The sequence below is a fragment of the Phyllobates terribilis genome, unplaced genomic scaffold (assembly GCF_046119375.1).
Source record: "Phyllobates terribilis strain yellow unplaced genomic scaffold, ASM4611937v1 Scaffold_11__3_contigs__length_659146591, whole genome shotgun sequence".
Classification (NCBI taxonomy): domain Eukaryota; kingdom Metazoa; phylum Chordata; class Amphibia; order Anura; family Dendrobatidae; genus Phyllobates; species Phyllobates terribilis.
The window spans coordinates 397,250,883-397,272,262 of record NW_027362771.1 but is presented as its reverse complement, the minus strand read 5'-3'; the positions used below and the strand labels follow the sequence as shown (position 1 = coordinate 397,272,262).

At 45.0% G+C, this 21,380-nt stretch overlaps 1 protein-coding gene across 2 annotated transcripts in view; it reads left to right on the top strand.

Moving 5' to 3' along the window:
• Positions 1-1,384: 1,384 nt before the first annotated feature.
• LOC141166394 (tropomodulin-2-like) overlaps positions 1,385-21,380 on the top strand; it is a 95,810-nt gene continuing 75,814 nt past the window's right edge. The window contains exon 1 of one of the 2 annotated variants that reach the window (XM_073653040.1): positions 1,385-1,536. The gene's annotated coding sequence lies outside the window, so the exon portion shown is untranslated. Of the gene's footprint in view, positions 1,537-3,114; positions 3,224-21,380 lie in introns of those variants that run through there. The other variant, XM_073653041.1, reaches the window with a different exon arrangement.

The following is a 21,380-nucleotide window of genomic DNA, read 5'->3' as shown; positions in this document are numbered from 1 at the left end:
ATAAAAAATTACCAGCAAATTTGATTCTCCAGATCAGTACAATTCCATCGATACCAAAGTAATAAGGTTGATTTTCTACTTGAGTGATTTAAAAAAAATCTGAATTTTGTCAAAAACTATTTTGCTTGTGTCCTTATTTTCTGTGATCTGTAACTTTTTTTAATTTTTGTACCTATCTTAGGGCGATTGTTTATTCTGCATGGAGCTAACATTTTTATTGATACCATTTTGGGGGTAAATACTAGGTTGTGATTGCTTCTCATTGTATTTTTTTTTTTGGGGGGGGGGGGGGGTCCTGTGACTGAAAACTATAAATTCTTGCATTTCAATTTTAAACTTTTAGGCAATTACCGTACGGTTTAAATAATTTTATATTTTCGTAGATCACACTTTGCCAAACATGTTTATTTTTTTTATTGTCTTTTAATTTTTGAGCGGTAAATGGAAGACAATTAAAGTTTTTTATATTTTAACATTTTTGCTTTATTATTTAGTCTCTTCAGGGGACTGGACCTGCGATCATTCGATCGCTCATACTATGTATTGCAATACTACAAGAAATAGTTTCCTCCTATGAAGCTGAGCCCAAGGCCGTGCTTCACAAGAGGACGACAATGACAGCCATGGAGGTATTCAATAAGACCCTCCTGGCTGCCATGGTAACCCATCCGTTCCCTGTGATTACTATACTGAAACGTATATATATAATTATATCGACCATAACTATATACACATATATATATATATATATATATACACAACCTGTACACAGCTGCATTAACTTTAACAACCATAACTGTATATAATTATGTAATATATATATACTACTGTTAGTACAGCTAATGGTGAAATTAAAACATATATTTTTAGAAAATGTTTTAAAAGTTATGTATGTATATAAACCTATATGTGTATATAATATAATATATATAATGTATATTTTATATATCTATATATTATATAATAAATATATATAATGTTCATGTAATTGTATATAGTTATGTTTGTAGGTAACGTTGATGTAGCTGTATATAGTTATTAAATATGTATATGTATGTTTAATAACTACATGAAATTAAATCCTCTCAGGAATCCGCCCTTACAGCTACATTGTCACATAATCCATCTTTATAAACTACATTTCCCATGATGCTCTTGGCTAGAAAAGCTGACTTGTGAGTCACTCGTTACCTGTGATGACGTCACTCTTCCCTTAGGGTAACGTTAGCCATCTTTACTGCTGGAAACACAGCGAACAGTTACCTTTCTCATGTGACTGAGACCGTTCCTTACTAAGGTTGGTCGCTATTTTACTTACTTCGGTATTAGTACTCTCAGGTGGTAAAGAATAAATGCCTGGCAGAATAAGATACTTGTTCGTTTGCCTCTTTCATACCTGAGTAAAGATGGCGGCTGCTTAATCTGTAGTCAAGCCTTTGTATGCGCTGCTGGAATGTCGCCACCTATTGGTCGGAGGATAGAAGCGGTACCCTTGCTGGACATCACTTACTGAGAGAGATAGCGGGAGACTGCAGGGTAAGAGCAGCGATGCTTCTTTGTGTACCGGGCTGGTCCTGTGCATGTCATAGAGGTGAAGGCCAGGATTTATTATACAGGTGGTTGGGAATAGTGGGTTGTGTTCTGGGCTTGTCAGCTGCACCTGTGTGATGGGGATGACAGCAGGACTGGCATGGTGCAGCACAATAACTATGAAGTCATGCATGTGCCTGGAGGAAGAGCCATCAGCCTGCAATGTGCTGCCCAGTGACCGGGCACGGGCGCTGTGTGTGAGGGCACAGGCGCTGGTGCAGAGCAGCTCTGCTGGGTGTGATGGAAACTGGGTGTGTTGTGCTCTCCATCACTGCACTGGAGGAGTCAGACACTTCTGGATGTGCTAGAGCTCTGCTTACACCAATACTGCAGCTCCCCACTCCATGCAGGGGATATATATATATATATATATATATATATATATATATATATATATATATATATACACACACACGCTGTGGTCATGGTGCTGCCAGTGAGCTGTCTGCAGCAGGATGGGTGGTTTCTACTTCATCTATTCTGTGAATACAAGCGATTCCTCTCTACCTGGTATTTATAGCCCAGTATTCGGGATTCCCTCCTGGCTCGCCTTCCCTATTATGTAACACTGATTGAAATAAGGTGGAATAAGACGATCTGAGAATAGCACTGATCCGTTGTAATAGGGAAAGAATATAAATGCTGAATAAGATTAATTCTTACAAATCCTGATGATATTGATAGAATGAAATTGTAGTAAGCGTAAAGCTGATGCGTGCAGAAATATCCAGCGTGCTAACCTGATGAGATATATCGTACGTTGGTGTACACGGTGTCGGATTAGGGTGCCAGGGTTCACCAGTAACATTGACTACTGGTGCAGCCATTAACAACATGCAAATATTACATTACCCTCCATTCACAATTTTACCTATGCTTCTTTATAATAAACTGGGTAGTTTTTAAATAAATGTATTTTACCCACATATATAGCACCGGTAATTCCACAGCACTTTACAGACTTCATCATCACTGTCCCCATTGGGGCTCACAATCTAGATACCTTATCAGTATGTCTTTGGAGTGTGGAAGGAAACCCACGCAGAACATAGAAATTCCTCACAGATGTCCTTGGTGGGATTTGAGCCTACGACCCCAGCACTGTAAGGCTACAGTGCTAACCACTGAACCACAATGATGCCCAGATGAATGGTTTTTTTTGTCTGCACACTGTGAATGTTTTGTGTCTACTATAGGATGGGGGCCAACTGCAGCACGGGGGTCCACCGGAGGATTCACCTGTTCCCCAGTGGGCCAGTCCGAGTCTGAGAGTACAAATAAAGTGTATACTTTGGTTTTCAAAAGGTGTTGCCAAGCTCTGAAAGTAAACCCATCAGCTCTCCAGCCATGTCTGTTATTGTAAATAATTGTGGTCCCCGTGGAATCATTTTGGAGCATCATTTCTTTTAAATTTGTTGTGCCGTTCCTCTGTTATTCCTCCTAGAATTTCCTCAATTAATGGACAACTAGGTGTTACCATCTGCAGGCGTGTCCTTACACAGGGTGACACTATCCAATAAGTGCTGTCCTATCAGATTGAAGGGACATGCCCACCTGAAGGAGAATGTTGGCATGGAGCAATCTGTTCATACATTTGTCTTAGAAATAACAGAGCGGCATTGTCGTCTTACAGGTAATATGGGTATTACTGAAACAGTCATGTCAGGAGAGCTTACATGCCCTCCTTAAGAATTGTTCTTAAAGATGTTTTCTTAGATCTTAAAATATTTGACCAGAAGTGCTCCCTGCCAGTCTTAGTTTTTTAGTTTTTGCTTGGAGTATGGTATTGTATATGAAATATTATATGTGTAATCAGAAATTTACAATCATGTTATAATTTTGTGATTCTGAGTCACTGTGCTTGGATATCCTATATATAATAATTTGTATTGGTTTCAGAAAATTTACATCCTGACATTGCATGTTATTGAATTTTTGATATTCTAATTTTTCTGGTCCTCAAACTTATAATTAGATTATGAATCTGTTATTCCATATTAATGGATTTAATTCTTTACTACTGAAATATATGTAGGATTTTACCAAAATCTCCAGGGCATACTTCTTTGTTTTTCTTCTTTTTTACTGGTATGTCTGCAGCTAATTGCACTGATCAGGGCTGCAGACATTATAATTTTTCTACCGTTTGCTATCTGATGAAATAAAATAATACGACTCTACTTCAAAAAATCTTTTTGCACTATTTGCACTTTCCTAACTGTTTACTGTCAATATAGGGTGATATAGGGAGAGGAGGGTGAGTCGTCGAGGAGCGGGGTGCCATGGCCCAGGATATAGGGTGCCAACCTCCGGTGCAAGTTGGGCTAGGTAGTGCCAATACAGGGTTAGGCACACCCCTCTTCATTTTCTGATTTGTGCACTGATAGTGTGGTTTGTTGTTTTAATAATGAGAACAGGATTTTAAAAGATATTTAATAAAAGTTGAATTTTAATTTATCTAATAAAGTACAGTTTCTGTGAGCTTTTGTGTTGACTGGTACTAATAGGATTTACCTCTTTGCTGTGATATACAGTCTTAGTTTACCTAGCTGCGATGATGAAATGTCTGTATGGTCACATGATGCTTTAGCCGATTACTGGCCTCAGTGATCTCATTTTAAATACCGCTGAAGAAAGTAATTGGCTGCAGCGGTCAGGTGGGGAAAAGACAACATCATCATGTAGCCAAGTAAGCAAAGACAGACAGATGATTTAAAGGAAACTGGTCACCGATACAGCTGTAATCTGCAGGTAAGTAGTGTTTAAGTTATGTTAGGCTGTTTTTTTTTTCTTGGAAGGGCAGCTACAGGGGGGAAATGTAGTTATATTCTCCCTGCAGCCATTTCCAATTTAGGGAGATGTATCCATCTCCACTCACTACACAGTGATCGTGCTGTCATTACACCCCTGCACCTTAAGTGACAGCCAAATATGCACACACACACTGCGTAGTGAACGATGACTGTCACAGCCCCCTGCACCGCCCTGATGACTGGAAGTGAGCACTTGCAGGGAGAATATAACATTATTTTCTCCCTGTACCTACTTTTTCAGTAAACCAGCCTGACATGATGTAAATGCCATTTACCTGCAGATGGCACCAGATTTGGAGGTGACAGATTTCCTTTAAAAGGAGATTATAGGTTCTTTTGTTATTTCATACTTTTTCCTTCACTTTGGCAACAATTTTAGGATCTCAGAAAACCCCTTTAATGGTCTCAGTGGTGAATGAATTGTTGAATGATAACCAAGGCATTAGCCCCCAAAATGTTAGTACACCGCTGAGACAGAAATAAAATTAATTCACACCAATGTGCTATTAAAATCTCTGACGAAATCACACTGTTTCTTAAGAATCTGCATAGGAATGGGTTTGTTAAAAAAAAAATTAAAACCAGAATACAAAACACAATTCTATTCATTCTCATGCGTGAAGTGTTTCAAATGGCTTTATACTTTTAGTTTTGGCCGGAGAGTTGTTGTTGACCCCACCCTTATCATTCTTAAGATCTCAAGTGCTCCTATATCTAAAATGTAAAAGTGAACCAGGATGACTTATTCTGTTTCCTCTAGACTTCAGCTGGTTAAATCACCCTGTATTATAAGCGATTTCTCCTGCCCTATGGTGTATATGAGACAGGAACAAGTGATGCTGTAGATATTCTGATAGGACAACTGATGCTGAAAACCCACAAAACGTACCAGGTTCATCACGGCCACTCATATAGCCCCCAATAATGCAGACGCTATATATATATATATATATATATATATATATATATATATATATATATTCAGAACATCCTGAGCAAATCAATAACTGCAGGAAGCACATATGTTTCAAGGCAGTAATGGAAGGTTGTATCAGATGCATATTGTGCACTGTCATCTGCCTCCACGATGACAGTGGTTGTGGCGTGAATCATTATAAGAAAAGCTGTGCCACAAAGGGAAGGTGCCAGCTGTCTTTTTGCCTCCAATCCGTCTCAATCAGTGGTCAGTGCCTGTGACTTTCTGCTGGCTGTCAGAGCTTCCTGAGAGATGTAGTTCTGCAGGTTGGAGAACATAGGAATGCACATAGCAGTGAATAGAGAGACGCCAGATGCTCGGCCACCACTCCTGTCACTTCCACAAAGTTTTACTGTGCATTGCTTATATAGCACCATCATATTCCGCAGCATTTTACAGACATCATCACTGTCCCCATTGGGGCTCACAATCTAGATTCCCTATCAGTATGTCTTTGGAGTGTGGGAGGAAACCGGAGGAAACCCTCACAAACACGGGGAGAACATATAAACTCCTTGCAGATCTTGTCCTTGGTGGGATTTTAACCCAGGACCCCAGCACTGCAAGGCTGGAGTGCTAATCACTGAGCCACCGTGTTGCCCAAGTTGAAAAAGGGGGTTCTGGAGATGTGTGCAGGTCTTATGGGGCCGACATTTATTGTGTATGGCATATCCTGTGATGTGGATGTGGCATAATTGTCTTTCATGAGATCACCCCTTTAGTCAAAACTAGTAACAGATTTATGTCAGGGTCTTGTAGATATCTGGCGCCTTATTCTCCACCCAGAAAGTGGGCTACACATTAATTGACACATGCCATAAATTTCTGCCATTGGACGATTCTTTTAAGACAAATTCAGTAACATATACTTGTTAGGAGCCAGTATATACAGGTGGCCTGGCGCCTGATGGTCTGCCCATTGAGGGGGCCGCACTTCAAGGGCTCATTCACACGGCCCTATTTTCGGACAGCACGGCTGTATTTACGGACAGCACTCGGACCAATGTTATACCGTGAGGCAATGCAGATGAACGATTTGTTTTCACTGAATCGGTGTGTGAAAAACATTGCAGCATGTACAAGGGTCTTCCATAAAACGGATGATTCTCACCCATTCAAGTCTATGGGTGCATAAAAAAAAATCTGATGTCATATGGAGCCACAGTATAACATCCATTTTTGGCACATTGCAGTTCTGTGACAGGAAACTGTAAATGGTCCTGTAAATGATTAACTCCTTCACCACTTTGGGTTTTTCTGTTGTTGCGTTTTCATTTTTTCCTCCCCTTCTTCCCAGAGCCATAAATTTTTTATTTTCCGTCAATATGGCCGTATGAGGGCTTGTTTTTTGCGGGACGAGTTGTACTTTTGAACGACACCATTGATTTTACCATATTGTGTACTGGAAAAAGGGAAAACAATTCCAAGTGTGGTGAAATTGCAAAAAAAAGTGCAATTCCACAATTTTTTTTTTTTTTACCATGTTCACTAAAACTGACCTGCCATTATGATTCTTCAGATCATTACGAGTTCGTAGATACCAAACATGTATAGGTTCTTTTTTATTTATGTGGTGAAAAAAAGTCCAAAGTTTGTAAAAAAGAAAAAAAAATGACGCCATTTTCTGAGACCCGCAGCATCTCCATTTTTCAGTATCTGGAGTTGGGTGAAGGCTTTTTTTTTTTTGCACGCCGAGCTGACGTTTTTATTGATACCATTTTGGTCTAGATACAATGTTTTGATCGCTCGTTATTACATTTTATTGCAATGTTGCAGCGACCAAAAAAACGTAATTCTGGTGTTTTGATTTTTGTCTTGTTACGCAGTTTACTGATCTGATTAATTTTTTTTATATATTGATAGATCGGGCGATTCTGAACCCGGTGATACCAAATATGTGTATTTTTGATTTTTTTTTATTGTTTTATTTTGAATGGGGCGAAAGGAGGGTGATTTGAACTTTTATATTTTTTTTATTTATATTTTTAAAACTTTTTTTTTTAACTTTTTACTGGCTTCAATAGTCTCCACAGGAGACTAGAAGCTGCGATCATCTGATTTGTGTAACAAAAATGCTTATTTGCTTTTAACGCCGGCCAATGGGTGGGCTCACAGCTGTTTGGCAGTGACAACCACAGGGGTCTCCTGCAGACCCCGGGTTGTCATGCCAAGGCATTGACGGCGCGTGATTATGTGACAGGCACGCCCATGCTTCCGACTCGATCATGTTAAATGCCGCTGTCAGAGATTGGCAGCGGTATTTAACATAAATTCCACCCACGGCTGTTAGGGGCACATGACAGCTGATGAAATCAGGGGGAGGTGACCTATGACGTACCTATACGTCATATGTCGTAAAGGAGGTTAATAGCTGCTGCTGTAAAAAAACGAATGACAAGTGAGGAAAAAATCGTCTTACTTTTCTGGATGAAACTCTGAACAATTACACGCCCATGTGAACCTATTTCCATCTTTCGAAGTTATCTTTCCTTCAGATAGGTGAAAATCATGCTAATCAGCCGGGGCTCGTTGATCCTGAAAACGGGGGTCTGCAAAGCCCTGTTTGAATGGTGCAGAGACATTCGCATCCCGCTCTGTAACGGGTCTGGGAGGCGGAACCTCTGAGCTACTATACAAGGGGGCGGTCCTTGTAAGGGAGCGGGTGGCGACCAGGGAAGACGGGCAGGCAGTCACAGCAGGTGACCGGGACAGTCTCTGGGTGAACGGGCTGGAGGTCACGGCAAGTGACCGGGGCAGTCTCTGGATGAACGGGCAGGAGGTCACGGCAAGTGACCGGGGCAGTCTCTGGGTAAAGAGTAGGTACGACCTGTGATGGCTGAGCCTCCAGGTAGGCTAGCAGGCAGATGGTAGATGTGTGCTCCCAGGTGAGCAAGCGAGAGTCTCTGGATAAACGGGTGGTCACAGCATGTGACGGCGGAGCCTCCAGGTAGGCCAACAGACAGGCAGCAGATGAGCGCTCCCAGGTGAGCGGGCAGGAGTCTCTGGAATGGCAGGTGGTCACAGCACGTGACGGCGGAGCCTCCAGGTAGGCCAACAGACAGGCAGCAGATGAGCGCTCCCAGGTGAGCGGGCAGGAGTCTCTGGAATGGCAGGTGGTCACAGCACGTGACGGCGGAGCCTCCAGGTAGGCTAGCAGGCAGGTAGCAGATGTGCACTCCCAGGTGAGCGGGCAGGAGTCTCTGGAATGGCAGGTGGTCACAGCACGTGACGGCGGAGCCTCCAGGTAGGCTAGCAGGCAGGTAGCAGATGTGCGCTCCCAGGTGAGCGGGCAAGCTGGTCCATAGACAGACTGACAGGAGTAGGAAGGCAGACCGTCGGACCTCAGGCTAGCAAGCAGGTAGGAGGAATGTCAGGCAGGAAACAGTCAGCAAACTGGCAGGTTTCTGGCAGGTAACTGGCAGGTAACTGGCAACGGGACCTGAGGACTGAAGCAGAGTAGTGAACTGTGCAACAACATTGCTCGGGCACCTCCATTTTGGAGGAGGTGCCTTATATATGGTGAAGTCCTCCGGCCATTGGCCGGGGACTCCTTAGGACGGCGCGCGCGGCCCCTTTAAGAGGGGGGGAGCGCGCGTGCGCGCGCCCTAAGCACGGTGGCCGGGAAGGAGCGCGCGCTGCCAGCAGAGCGGGAGGAGGACGCCGGGCTCGGAGCAGAGGGGTGAGGGGAACAGCGTCCCTGCCTAGCAGAGGGCAGGGACGCCGGCGCTACAGTACCCCCCCCTTTAGGCCCCCCCTTTTTTAGGCCAGAGAGAAATTTAGCTAGGATGAGAGGGGCATGGATGTTCTCCCGGGGCTCCCACGTTCTCTCTTCAGGACCAAACCCCTTCCAATCTACTAGAAAAAAGGTCTTCCCTCTTACCCTTTTGGTGGCCAGAATGTTCTCTACCTCAAATTCGTTTTCAGCGGAAACCGGAGCAGGAGGCGTACCTGTAGACTTGGAAAAAGAGTTAAGTACCACAGGTTTGAGGAGAGATACATGGAAGGAGTTAGGGATCCGCAAGTTGGCCGGGAGTTTCAATTTATAGGCCACCGGGTTGATCTGACTGATGACCTCCAGAGGACCGATGAACCGAAGCCCTAACTTATAGGAAGGAATCTTGAGCCGGACATACTTGGACGAGAGCCAGACCTTATCCCCTGGACGGAATTGAGGAGGATCCAGACGTTTTTTGTCAGCATGTCTTTTCATACGCTCGGATGACAGAAGGAGTGCGGATCGGGTACTCTCCCATATGGAGGAAAATTTGTTAACAAGAGATTCCGCAGCCGGATTGTCCACCGAGGTGGAGACGGGAAATGGGATCCGAGGATGCTGACCGAAGACAACAAAAAACGGGGATTTGGAGAAAGATTCGCTCTCATGATTGTTGTAAGAAAATTCGGCCCATGGCAGGAGATCCACCCATTCTGAATGGTGGGCATTAACAAAGTGCCGGAGGTAACTGGTCAGGTTCTGATTGATCCGCTCCACTTGACCATTAGACTGTGGGTGGTAAGCGGAGAAGTCCAGGGTGACGTCTAGCAGTTTACAAGTGGCTCTCCAGAAGCGTGAGGTGAACTGTACCCCACGATCCGACACGATGTGGAGGGGCAGGCCATGAAGACGGAAGATGTGGCGGATAAAGTCTTTAGCCAGCTCGGGTGCAGACGGGAGGCCTGGCAGGGGAACGAAATGAGCCATCTTGGAAAAGCGGTCAGCGACCACCCAAATGACCGTACAACCGGCAGAGACGGGGAGATCAGTTATAAAGTCCATTGCTATATGCTGCCAGGGGGCTGCAGGTACTGGGAGCGGAAGGAGGCGACCGGCTGGCAGATGTCTCGGAACCTTGTTGCGGGCGCAGGACACACAGGCAGAAACAAAGTCTATTACGTCCTTGTGCAGGGTAGGCCACCAGTAGTGCCGGGTAATAAGCTGGAGGGTCTTTTTCTGACCGGCGTGGCCAGCTAGTTTAGACGAGTGACCCCAGTGTAGGATCTTCTCCCGATCAGGTACTGATACGAACCTCTTACCGGGAGGGAGACGATTTAGACTCACGGGAGCCACCTGCTTTACTCTGGCGGGATCGATGATGTGTTTCGCTTCTTCCTCGAGATCAGACACCAGAAAGGATCGGGACAAGGCGTCCGCCTTGATGTTTTTGTCAGCCGGGCGAAAATGAAGAATAAAATCAAAGCGAGCAAAAAACAAGGACCACCGAGCTTGGCGCGGGTTAAGTCTCTGGGCATGCTGGAGGTAAGCCAAGTTCTTGTGGTCAGTGTAAATTATTACCGGGTGAAGAGCCCCTTCGAGCAGGTAACGCCACTCCTCCAATGCCAGCTTGATGGCCAATAACTCTCGATCTCCTATGGAATAGTTGTGCTCAGAAGAGGAGAAGAGTTTGGAGAAGAAGCCACAAGTTACCATTCTCCCGGAAGATGATTTTTGGGTAAGTACCGCTCCGGCTCCAGAGGAGGAGGCGTCAACCTCCAGGAAGAACTGCTTGTTGCCATCTGGGCGATGCAGCACCTGGGCGGAAGAGAAGGCCTGTTTTAAGGAAAGAAAGGCCTCCTCTGCTTCGGGCGGCCACTCTCTGGGATTAGTGCCCTTACGGGTGAGCGCGGAAATTGGGGCAGTCCGGGAAGAGAAGTGCGGTATGAAGAGGCGGTAGTAGTTGGCGAAGCCCAGGAACCGCTGAATGGCCTTCAACCCCTCCGGTCGGGGCCATTTCTCGATGGCAGACAGTTTCTCTGGATCCATTCGTAGGCCGGTCTGAGAAATAATGTAGCCCAAAAACGGAAGCGAGGTCTGCTCAAAGAGGCACTTCTCATATTTAGCGAAGAGGTGATTCTGCCTGAGCCTGAGCAGGACCTGACGAACGTCTCTCCGGTGAGTCTGGAGATCCGGAGAGAAGACCAAGATGTCGTCCAGGTACACCACTACGCAGGAGTAGAGAAGGTCCCGGAAGATGTCATTGACCAACTCTTGAAAGACGGCAGGAGCGTTACAGAGACCAAAGGGCATTACCAGATATTCATAGTGGCCGTCCCGGGTGTTGAATGCAGTCTTCCATTCATCCCCTTGACGGATACGGACCAGGTTGTAAGCCCCATGGAGGTCCAGTTTGGTGAAGATTCTAGCCCCCCTCAGACGATCAAATAATTCTGGAATGAGCGGAAGGGGGTACTTATTCTTCACCGTGATCTGGTTAAGGCCTCTATAGTCTATACAGGGACGGAGAGAGCCGTCCTTCTTTTTTACGAAAAAGAAGCCTGCTCCCGCCGGGGAGGTAGATTTCCGGATGAATCCCGTGGCCAAATTCTCCTCAATATATTCAGACATCGACCGGGTCTCAGCAGCGGACAATGGGTAAATACGCCCACGGGGAGGCGTAGTACCGGGTAACAGGTCGATAGGACAGTCGTATGGTCTATGAGGGGGTAATGTCTCTGCCTCCTTTTTATTAAAGACATCAGCAAATGACCAATAGGGAATCGGAAGTCCAGGTAGATTAGTTGGGGTAGGAGAAGGACGGGCGGGATGAACAGGAACCAAACAAGTCTTATGACAGTCCTGTCCCCAGCGAAGGACTTCTCCGGTCTGCCAGTCATGCACGGGTGCATGTGTCTGGAGCCAAGGTAGACCTAGTAAGAGGGCGTGAGAGAGTCCAGGCAGAACATGAAAAGAGATGCTCTCAGAATGCAGCATTCCCACCTGCAGAGTTATGGATTCGGTGATGAGTTGGATGGGACGTGGTAAGAGGCCCCCATCCACAGCAGCGACAGATAAAGGTATAGCCAGAGGTTTGGTGGGAATGCGGTAATTTTCTACCAGGGCCTGTGAAATAAGATTCCCGGCCGCTCCAGAGTCAAGTTGGGCTAGTTCGAAATAACGATTCTCCCCGCAGATAATTGAGACTGACAGCAGCAGAGATGGAGAGGATTTATTCTTGTCTAGGTCGACCTCTCTGAGCGAACCTAGACACAGGCGTTTCCCGACCTCTCCGGGCAGGTATGGATCCGGTGCTCCTTACTGCCACAGTAGAAGCAGCTCCCCTCGGCACGGCGTAAGTCCTGACGGGTTTTGACCATCTTGGTCTGGTTGACCTGCATAGGCTCAGGAGAGTGTACCTGGGGAGAAACGGAGGGAGTGACGGATTTCTGAAAAGTAGGAGCTAGACGTGGAAACCTCCTCTCACGGGTGACTTCTTTGGCACGCTCGTGGAACCGTAGGTCAATCCGGGTGGCAAGAGTTATTAGGTCATCGAGAGTGGTAGGAATGTCTCGACCGGCGAGTTCATCTTTAATACGGCCGGACAGATCCTCCCAGAAGACAGATACCAGAGCGTCGTTATCCCAGGCCAGCTCCGAGGCAAGGGTACGGAACCGTATGGCATATTGGCCCACGGTGAAACTTCCCTGATGGAGGCGTAGCAGAGATGATGCGGATGAGGTCTTCCGTCCAGATTCGTCGAAGACTTTCCGGAAAGCCGTGAGAAAGGCAGGCAAGTCGGACACCAGGGGGTCTCCTCTCTCCCATAGAGGATTTAGCCAGGCCAGGGCCTCCCCGGTGAGATGGGACATGATGAAGGCAATTTTGGCCTGGTCGGAGTTAAACTGGTGGGACAGGAGTTCAAAGTGCAGGGTGCACTGATTTATAAAGCCCCGAGCCTGAGCGGAGTTGCCTCCGAAGCGAGGAGGTGCAGAAAGCCGGGGTCCGGGGTAGGATACCATAGTATTGGTGGACAGCAGAGCTGCCGGATTGCGAGTCATGGCACTGGCGGTGGTTGCTGGTGGAGCAGTCAGAGTGTCCAGGCGAGAATTGACATTCCGCAGGTGACCCAGGATGGACTCCTGTTGGGACCTCTGACGGGACAGTTCATGACACAGGTCCGAGAGTGAGGGAGCTTGGGTGCCACCGGGTTCCATGGCCCGAGCAAACTGTAATGGGTCTGGGAGGCGGAACCTCTGAGCTACTATACAAGGGGGCGGTCCTTGTAAGGGAGCGGGTGGCGACCAGGGAAGACGGGCAGCCAGTCACAGCAGGTGACCGGGACAGTCTCTGGGTGAACGGGCTGGAGGTCACGGCAAGTGACCGGGGCAGTCTCTGGATGAACGGGCAGGAGGTCACGGCAAGTGACCGGGGCAGTCTCTGGGTAAAGAGTAGGTACGACCTGTGATGGCTGAGCCTCCAGGTAGGCTAGCAGGCAGATGGTAGATGTGTGCTCCCAGGTGAGCAAGCGAGAGTCTCTGGATAAACGGGTGGTCACAGCATGTGACGGCGGAGCCTCCAGGTAGGCCAACAGACAGGCAGCAGATGAGCGCTCCCAGGTGAGCGGGCAGGAGTCTCTGGAATGGCAGGTGGTCACAGCACGTGACGGCGGAGCCTCCAGGTAGGCCAACAGACAGGCAGCAGATGAGCGCTCCCAGGTGAGCGGGCAGGAGTCTCTGGAATGGCAGGTGGTCACAGCACGTGACGGCGGAGCCTCCAGGTAGGCTAGCAGGCAGGTAGCAGATGTGCGCTCCCAGGTGAGCGGGCAGGAGTCTCTGGAATGGCAGGTGGTCACAGCACGTGACGGTGGAGCCTCCAGATAGGCTAGCAGGCAGGTAGCAGATGTGCGCTCCCAGGTGAGCGGGCAAGCTGGTCCATAGACAGACTGACAGGAGTAGGAAGGCAGACCGTCAGACCTCAGGCTAGCAAGCAGGTAGGAGGAATGTCAGGCAGGAAACAGTCAGCAAACTGGCAGGTTTCTGGCAGGTAACTGGCAACGGGACCTGAGGACTGAAGCAGAGTAGTGAACTGTGCAACAACATTGCTCGGGCACCTCCATTTTGGAGGAGGTGCCTTATATATGGTGAAGTCCTCCGGCCATTGGCCGGGGACTCCTTAGGACCCTTTAAGAGGGGGGTAGCGCACGCGCGCGCGCCCTAAGCACAATGGCCGGGAAGGAGCGCGCGCTGCCAGCAGAGCTGGAGGAGGACGCCGGGCTCGGAGCAGAGGGGTGAGGGGAACAGCGTCCCTGCCTAGCAGAGGGCAGGGACGCCGGCGCTACACGCTCCATCCATTCTCAAGTAGGCTACAGCAGATAGATCAACTCTTGGCTTTTTGTGACAGTCAGATAGGAAATGAATAGAGTGGTGGTGCGCACGTCTGGCCACCACACCATTAACACAGGTCTCTGCAGAGCCTCATTCTCAGGTTCGGTAAGGGGCACAGCATTCAGACCCCACTGAATAGCAAGTTATCACTAGTCCTATGGATAAGCGATAACTTCTTAAGATCGGAATAATCCTTTAAATAGTAACCGTCATTTTAATTTTTATATCATAAATCAATAGTACATATAAAAATAAGAAATTGTAATATATCCTATTTATCACCCAGGCTTACAAATACTGAAATGTGTGACCAAATACTGAATGTGTGAATGTGGCCTTACCCTTCTTATTCTTTCAGCAGAGGTTGTGTCTAATTGACATATACAAATATAAAGGATAAACACCCCCCTATGTATTTTTGAGTACGGCATTATTTTGGCACATTTTTTCCAGCCTTTGGCACCAACAAAGTCGCAAAAACAATTCAAAGCAGGAAGACATTCTTCCACTTTTGACGTTGCACCACATTCATGAATCGAGTGCACCAATTGATAAATTTGGCGCCAAAATTTGGCAACTAATATCACAAGACAAAAAAGGAAAGTGACTCAAAACAAAACCGCAAATGATGAATCGGGGCCGTTGTGTCTTTCTGTTCTTTTAGTAGGCTTATCTGGAGAGTGATACTTACTGTATTGCCAGGAACTATTAGAGAAGATTTTCATAAAAGATCATTAAAGCTGTGTCATTTTCTACAGACTTACATGAATACAGTATTATTTAATATAATTATACCTTATTTTTTAAATGGAAAGAGCATTTGACAATGAGATCATTGTTATTATCCCAATTTCCTTATAGACTTCAAAAGATCCCAGTTCTTTTGGAGAAGAAGCGAGCACATGAGTGGCATCTCTAAGTAGGCTGGTGTTCGGGAAAATGCACTGAATGGGGTCAAGGAATCAGCCGCCCACTGCTGGGAACAGTGATGTGACTGATGTTAGATGGGAAGACGGGAGCACATACCTGACTGTGGGGCTGCGGATTTCATGTATCACAACTGTCTATGGGATATATTGGGCCAATTGCCCACAGCTACCAATTCAAAAGTGTGTTCTAATTCTTTCAGTTAAAGGGATTTTCCCACAAACAAAAGTTCATTTTAACCAATAGATCTTGGAATAATAATAATTTCCACAACTGGATGTGTTAAATAAAATGTCCCTGTACTGAGATAATCTTATAAATGTGCCCCTGCTATGTACTGTGTAATGGCTGTGTCTGACCGTGTACGGAACATGGTCTGATTATACCACATCTCCTGGGCAGGGGAGGAAGCAAAAGAGAGGATACAGGCGGTGTTGCTGTTGCACCCCTTCCTCCTCCTCCTTTATTGCTTAGTATATTTCTGCTGTTTTACACTGGATTTTTAAAGCTCCACTCCATCATTTTTTTTATTTTACAGCTGGAATGGTGCCACTAATCTAAGTTCCCTTAAATTAACCCCTTTACAACCTATGACGTACTAATACGCCTTTGTGCACTGGGCTTTAAAAGCCTGTGCCATATTAGTACGTCATCGCGATCGCGCCCGCACACAGACTGTGCGGGCGCGATCGCCGCCGGGTGTTAGCTGATTGTCACAGCTGACACCCGGTGCTATGTGCAGGGAGCGGTCCCGCACCGCTCCCGGCACATTAACCCCCGCAATACTGCGATCGAAGTCGATCGCAGCATTGCGGTGGCTAAAGGGAGGTGATCGGTATACTCACCTCCTCTTCCGGCCTCCAGCGCTGTCTGCCGCGGCTTCCAGGATGTTGCCATGACGACCCGATGTCGTCATGACAACATCCGGGTCACCAGACAGCAGGAAGATTTTTTGGACATGCACAGTGCATTTCCAAATTATCTTCTCCCTGTCCAGCGCTGACAGCCTGCACGGCACAGGGATGGTGCTTCATTCCTGTGCCATGCTGGCGATCAGAGATAAAAAAGTTAAAGTCCCAGAGTGGGACAAAGTAAACAAGTTAAAAAACTGTCAGAAAGTGAAAAAAAAAAAAAATTGTAAAAATATAAAAATAAAAAATAAAAAAATAATCCACCAAAAATACAAAATATAATGTACCCATCAATAAATATTATGAAAAAAAAAAAACAATAAAAGTACACATATTTGGTATCGCCGTGTCCAGAACGACCTGACCTATAAAACTGTCCCACTAGTTAACCCCTTCAGTGAACACGGTAAAAAAATTAAATAAAAAACGAAGCAATTTTGCTTCATCACCATACCGCCAAACAAAAAATGGAATAACACACGATCAAAAAGACGAATATAAATAAAAATACTACCGCTGAAAACGTCATCTCGTCCCGCAAAAAACAAGCCGCCATACAGCTCCATCAGCCGAAAAATAAAAAAGTTATAGCTCTCAGAATAAAGCGATGCTAAAAAATAATTTTTTCTATAAAATAGCTTTTATTGTGTAAAAGCGCCAAAACATAGAAAAACTATATAAATGTGGTACCGCTGTAAACGTACTGACCCAAAGAATAAAGCTTCCTTATCAATTTTACCACATGCGGAACAGAATAAAAAAAAAAAAACAGTTCCTGAATTGTTGGTTTTTGTTTATTCTGCCTCCCAAAAATCGGAATAAAAAGCGATCAAAAAATGTCACGTGCCTGAAAATGGCACCAATAAAAACATCAACTCATCCCGCAAAAAACAAGCCATCACATGACTGTCTGCCAAAATCTGGAAAAATTATAGCTCTCAAAATATGGCGACGCAAAAACTAGATTTTACAAAAAAATGCGTCTTTTAGTGTGTGACAGCTGTCAATCATAAAAACCCCATATGATTCTGGTATCGCTGTAATCGCACCGACCCGAAGAATAAAGTCGTCTAATCACTTATACCGCACGAGGAACGGCGTAAAAAATAAACTCTCGGGTTAGGGTTAGGGTTGGGCTGGGGTTGGGGTTAGGGTTGGGGTTGGGGTTAGGGTTGTCATGGGGTTGGGATTTTTTTCAAAAGTAAGAAAAAAAGATGGCGATATGGCGACTAGTGTTGAGCGCAAGTGCTCGCTACTTGAGTTTGCATCGGGTGCTCTGGTATGCATTGAGTATCGTGGGTATTTGAGTGACATGCTTGAGTCTCCGCCCCATATGCTTCGCGGCCAAAAAAACTTTGCGGGGATTGCCTGCCATGCACGAGCGATCCCCGCATGTTTTTTTTTGGGTGTCTAATAACCGTGAAACATGCAGGCAGGGACTCGAGCATGTCACTCGAGCACACGCAATACATGGTGCATACCCAAGTACCCGATGCAAACTCAAGTAGCGAGTACTTGCGCTCAAGACTAATGACAACTTATTCAATATGATGACCTAATGTTATCAAATTCTGTGTCGTACCTCTGGGTTTAAAATGTTCACTATACCCCTTGATAAAATCCTTGAGGGGTCTAGTTTCCAAAATGGGGTCACTTGTGGGGGAGCTCCAATGTTTAGGCACACAGGGGCTCTCCAAACGCAACATGGTGTCCGCTAACAATTTGAGCGGATTTTCCATTCAATTTGTTAGCGGATACCATGTTGCGTTTGGAGAGCCCCTGTGTGTCTAAACATTGGAGCACCCCCACAAGTGACCCCATTTTGGAAACTAGACCCCCCAAGGCACCTATATAGATGCATAGTGAGCACTTGGAACCCCCAGGTGCTTCACAAATTGATTCGTAAAAATGAAAAATTATTTTTTTTTCCACTTTTTCATTTTTACGAATCAATTTGTGAAGCACCTGGGGATTCCAAGTGCTCACTATGCATCTAGATAAGTGCCTTGGGGGGTCTAGTTTCCAAAATGGGGTCACTTGTGGGGGAGCTCCAATGTTTAGGCACACAGGGGCTCTCCAAACGCGACATGGTGTCCGCTAACAAATTGGAACCATGTCGAGTTTGGAGAGCCCCTGTGTGTCTAAACATTGGAGCTCCCCCACAAGTGACACCATTTTGGAAACTAGACCCCCCAAGGCACCTATCTAGATGCATAGTGAGCACTTGGAACCCCCAGGTGCGTCACAAATTGATTCGTAAAAATGAAAAAGTGAAAAAAAAAATACTTTTTCATTTTTACGGATTAATTTGTGAACCACCTGGGGGTTCAAAATGCTCACCACCCATCTAGATAAGTTCCCAGGGGGGTCTAGTTTCCAAAATGGGGTCACTTGTGGGGGGTTTCCACTGTTTAGGCATATCAGGGGCTCTCCAAACACAACATGGCGTCCGCTAATTATTTAAGCAAATTTTACAGTCAAAAAGTCAAATGGTGCTCCTTCCCTTCCGAGCACTGCTGTGCGCCCAAACAGTGTTTTTTCCCCACATATGGGGTATCTGCGTGCCCAGGGGAAATTGCACAACAAATTTTGGCGTCCATTTTTTCCTGTTACCCCTGCGGAAATAAAAAAAAATTGGGTCTAAAGTAACATTTTTGTGAAAAAAGTTAAATGTTCATTTTTTTCTTCCACATTCCAAAAATTCCTGTGAAGCACCTGAAGGGTTAATAAAGTTCTTAAATGTGGTTTTGAGCACCTTGAGGGGTGCAGTTTTTAGAATGGTGTCACTTTTGGGTATTTTCTATCATAAAGACCCCTCAAAGTTACTTCAAATGTGATGTGGTCCCTAAAAAAATGATTTTGTAAATTTTGTTGGAAAAATGAGAAATCGCTGATCAACTTTTAACCCTTATAGCTTCCTAGCAAAAAAAAATTTTGGTTCCAAAATTGTGCTGATGTAAAGTAAACATGTGGGAAATGTTATTAACTTTTTTGTGTGACATATCTCTCTGATTTAAGGGCATAAAAATTAAAATTTTCAAAATTGCCAAATTTTCAAAATTTTTGTCAAATTTCCGTTTTTTTTCACAAATAAACGCAAGTGATATCGAAGAAATTTTACCACTATCATGAAGTACAATATGTCACGAAAAAACAGTCTCAGAATTAGGGGGATCCGTTGAAGCGTTCCAGAGTAATTTCCTCATAAAGTGACAGTGGTCAGAATTGTAAAAATTGGCCTGGTCATTAACGTGCAAACCACCCTCGGGGGTAAAGGGGTTAAAGTGAAGCTTCATTTTGAAACCACACTTTTCCTTCCTTAAAGCACCACTCCAGCCTCTTTTTTATTTCAGTGCTGGAGTGGCGCCATTAATCTAAGTTCAAGTTCCCTTCCTCTAGTATTATACACACTAGCCGCCATCTTCATCAGTTAGGAGAGGCGCCAATATCGTTTTCTGTAGATTGTGACCTGCCGGATGGCTCCAGTGTTTGCTTGGCGATCTGGAAGTCACAACTCAATGTAAGTCTATGACAGACACAGCAAGGCCAGAACGAGGGTCTCATAGACTTACACTGAGAGCTTGTGAATGTTACCTCTGACGTCTGGTCAGTCAGGAGCTGCGGTCACAAGGTGGTGGATTGGGACCGGAGGTGAAAATAGTGGCTTGTAAGTATAATACAAGGGGCAGGAAACTTAGATGTTGCCACTCCAGAGCTGAAATAAAAAAAATGTTGGTGTGGTGCTTTAAGGAAGGAAAAGTGTAATTTCAAAATGGAGTTTCACTTTAATTTCAGGATCAGAACTATAGGGTGCGCTCATGCTATCTCTGTAAGCATGATGAACCAATGTAAACTTAACCAGTCTATAATAAGCGTTGGACTATTGTGCTTTTTATATATGTTTTTTAAAAAAGGAAACCGAAAATAACACCTGTAATGCAAATACAATTCTGGGATGTATTAACAGAAGCATACAGTCTAGATCACGTGAAGTCATTATCGGTCTTTACTCCTCTTTGGTCAGACCTCATCTGGAATACTGTGTACAGTTTTGGGCACCACATTTTAAAAAAGACATAGACAAACTGGAGCAAGTTCAGAGAAGAGCGACCAGAATGGTGACTGGTCTGCAAACCATGTCCTATGAGGAACGGTTGCAGGATTTGGGAATATTTAGCTTGCAAAAAAGAAGACTGAGAGGAGACTTAATAGCTGTCTACAAATATGTCAAGGGCTGTCACATTGTATCATCTTTATTCTCATTTGCACAAGGAAAGACTAGAAGCAATGGGATGAAACTAAATGGGAGGAGACACAGATTAGATATTAGAAAAAACTTTTTGACAGTTAGGGTGATTAATGAGTGGAACAGGCTGCCACGAGAGGTGGTGAGTTCCCCTTCAATGGACGTCTTCAAACAGAGGCTGGACAGACATCTGTCTGAGATGATCTAGTGAATCCTGCTTTGAGCAGGGGGTTGGACCAGATGACCCAGGAGGTCCCTTCCAACTCTACCATTCTATGATTCTATGACTAGCAAAAAATATTCCAAGTGCAGATTTTTATTTAATCATTTTATTTTATTTTCATTTATTTATTTAGTTTATTTCATTCTTCTTCTCAAACCTAGAGCTGTGGTAGTTGATATCACACAAGAAGTAAGATTTCTATTAGACTGAGTTAATCTTCTCGTATCTATTGCAAAATTGGTAAGTGGAAACTTATACATTAAATGAATCAACATTTGCTTTACAAACACAATTCAGTATTTAGACAGTTCTATGCCTGTAGGGGCATTTACTTTCCCATAAGCGAGCACTGAATTTCTACACACGTGGTCAAAATTGTTGATACCCCTTGTTTTTTGAAAGGAAAACCCACAATGGTCACAGAAATAACTTGAATCTGATAAAAGTAATAATAAATTAAAAATCTATGAAAATGAACAAATGAAAGTCAGACATTGCTTTTCAACCCTGCTTCCACAGAATTTAAAAAAAAAATTAAACTCATGAAATAGGCCTGGACAGAAATGATGGTACCTCTGAAAATAATGTGACAAAA